A 3,557-nucleotide genomic window follows, 5' to 3' on the forward strand; every position below is an offset into this window, starting at 1 on the left:
TCTTGGGCAGTTTGCAATTGAAGCTTCAATATAGTTTATAGTTGCGAAAGCTCCTTCACCAATCCTTCAGCTGCCGGATTATTAATCGTTGACGAACTCCATAAGTCAAGCTTCGGATGGTATCCATAATTGGAAAAGAATGGCGTTTGTTGAGTTGACGCATGAAGGGTGTTGTTATATGCAAACTCGACTAGCAGTAGATATGCGGCCCAATCATCTTGTTGATAGTTGATGGTGCAACGTAAATATTGCTCTAAAACTTGATTCACTCGATCTATTTGGCCGTCCGTTTGAGAATGAAATGCTGAAGAAAGCTTGATATCCACCTTCAATATCTCAAAAAGAGATTTCCAAAACTTTGACACAAACTGGGTTCCTCGATCCGATACGATATCATCTGGTAGACCATGATATCGATACAAATTATCAAGAAAGAGTCTTGCTGTATCTTTGCTTGACGATGTCTTCTTACAAGGGACAAAATATGCCATCTTTGTAAGCCGATCTACGACAACAAAAATGCTGTCAAATGAATTCGATGGTGGTAGATCCGTAATAAAGTCCATGGAAACCGAAGACCATGGTCGGCGCGGAATAGGCAATGGCTGTAGAAGTCCATAAGGCCGATGTCGAGGGTTTTTGGATCTTGAACAAATGTCACAAGATACAACAAAATCTTTCACATCCTTCCATATTTGAGGCCACCAGAAATCGCGGGAAATAAGTTCCAAGGTCTTATTGAATCCAAAATGTCCTACAGCTGGAAAGTCATGACAAGATTGAAGAACTCGGAGTCGTGTTGGCCCTTTTGGGATATACAACCGCTCTTCGAAATATACTAGATCTCCTTCCATCTTGAATTTATCATCACTAGCATGTTGCTTGATATCAAGGGCTAGAGAATCTTCAATGGTTGCGGCCCGTACCTGGTCGAGGAAGTCAGCATCAATTGGTACAATAGCTGCGTTGAATCGAAATTTCTCTGGCTTCAACAATGTCGTGCACTGTTGATCAAATGCTGCATCTCCAGCCTTTGGCGCGAGATATGATCTCCTTGATAATGCATCGGACAACCCTTGTTGCTTCCCAGGCCGATAAGTAATAACAAAGTCAAACCTGGATAGCGACATACTCCACCAAGCTTGATGCCGATTCAAAACCCGAGCCGACATAAAATACTCCAAATTCTTGTGATCCGTATATACGGTCACTGGATGTGCAGTTCCTTCGAGAAAGTGGTGCCACTCTTGGAAAGAATTTACTATAGCAAGGAGTTCCTTATCGTGGATCTCATAGTTGATCTCAGCAGCAGAGAATTTTCGAGAATAGAACGCAACTGGATGGAGCTTCTCATCTACGCCCATCTGTGAAAGTACAACTCCCAAAGGAAAATCCGAAGCATTTGTCTCCAAATAAAAGGCCTTTATAAAGTCCGGATGTACCAAGATTGGAGCTGTAGTAAATACCATCTTCAAATCTTGGAATGCTTTTTCTGCGATAGGTCCCCATTCGAGCTTGTCCTTGCACGTTAACCGAGTGAGGGGGGCAGCAACTTGAGAATAATTCTTGATGAAGATCCGATAGTAGTTAGCAAATCCAAGAAAACATTGTACGTCCCTAACCGTCTTCGAAACTTCCCAAGACATGATTGCTTCCACCTTCTTTGGATCCATCTTCAATCCTTCCGTAGTCGCGATGAATCCCAAAAATTCCATCTCAGTTTGGTGAAATAAGCACTTCTCCAATTTGGCATAGAGTCCTCGCTCCCGTAGTTTTTTGAGTACCAGACGAACGTGCTTCTCATGTTCTTCTTCATTCTTAGAAAATATCAAAATATCATCTAGATAGATGACAACAAAATCGTCTAGATGCTCTCGAAAGATGTCATTCATCATGTGTTGAAAGACCGCTGGAGCATTAGTAAGACCAAATGGCATGACATTGTATTCAAAATGGCCATACCTTGTTCGAAAAGCTGTCTTCCATTCATCTCCTTCCTTGATTCGCACAAGGTTGTAAGCTCCCCTTAGGTCAATCTTTGTAAAGATCCTTGCACGCCCAAGTTGTTCTAGAAGACCAGAGATCAAAGGCAGTGGATAGCGATTCTTTTTTGTCACCTTGTTGAGACCTCGATAGTCCACGCACATCCGTAGTGAGCCATCTTTCTTCTTCACAAATAAGATTGGTGCCCCAGCTGGCGACTTCGAATGACGGATGAAGTTCTTGGCTAGATTCTCGTCAATGTACTTCCGCAACTCAGTCAACTCCGTCTGCGACAAATTGTAGATTGGTCCAAAAGGTGGTTGTGCTCCTTCTTGCAATTCAATGATTCAGTCATAGGGTCGATGCTCTGGCAGCATATCAGCATTCTTCTTTTCAAAGACATCTTTGAATTCTTCATACTGCTTTGGAATAACCAAAGTCGGAGTTGCATCTTCTCGAGTCGGAGTTACGAAGATGACAAGAGGTGTATTTTGCTTGGCTTCCTTCATGAAAGCCCTTGCACCTATAAACAAGGATTTGTTTCTAGACATTGTCTTGGCAGATTCCACCTTCAAGGAGTTTGTTGAAAATGTCACTTTCCGCAACTTCCAATCTATCAATGGATTATATCTATCAAACCAAGATAGTCCCAAAATGATAGGACATGAAGGGGTCTTGATAACATTAAACACAATATTGCTCTCATGGTTTTCAAGACGTACCTTCAATGGTTTAGTTTCATGGATAACATTGCCCGAAGACAATGGTCGTCCATCTATGACTTCTACATGGACAGGCTTAAGTTTCTTTACAAGAGAAATATTGTGAAGCTTGGCAAACTCTTCATCTATAAAGCAAGCGGATGCACCCGAGTCTAATAAAGCATCGACTTGTATTTCTTGAATACCCAGATGTAAAGGTACCATAAAACAATCTGAAAGTTGAGCTGAGAGAAAGGGACCTTGATTAATTTTGGATGTTGAGATGTCCAGCCGCACGGTCCCTATTGTGGCTGGGCGTCCTTGTTTTCCTCCATGCTTGTACTCTTGAGTCTTGTTGTTTGAGGCTTCTGTTTCTTCCGACAATCTACAGCTTTATGGCTCGCTTCTCCGCAATATAAACACAAGTTTTGTTCAAACCGTCGCTTCCTTTCTTCAGCTGTGAGGGGTTTGAAACGTACCGCATCAATTTGCATGGGTTCAGGATCTGTGGAGTGATTCTCTGGACCTTTTGAAAATGTAGCAAATGCTCCATCATTTCTCCAGCCTGATCGTCTTTCTTGTCGTAATTCAAAGAGGCGGTTGTCACAAATAATTGCTTGAGATATAAGTTCTTCTAAAGTATCCGCCTTAGGCATGGTGATCAATAAGTTCTTGACATCATCTCTCAGTCCATATCAAAATCGTGTCATGAACGCCTTATCATTCCAATCAAGATCACATGTAAGCTGTTGAAATTCTGCAGCATAGATTGTAGCAGAACGTGATCCTTGTCGCAGATTTTGTATCTTTCTTTCAGCCACTCTTTCTCGATCGCTATCTCCAAACGCAGCAGTAAGTCTCTCTATGAAAGCC

The sequence above is a fragment of the Physcomitrium patens genome, chromosome 2 (assembly GCF_059467195.1).
Source record: "Physcomitrium patens ecotype Gransden chromosome 2, ASM5946719v1, whole genome shotgun sequence".
Taxonomy (NCBI): Eukaryota; Viridiplantae; Streptophyta; class Bryopsida; order Funariales; family Funariaceae; genus Physcomitrium; species Physcomitrium patens.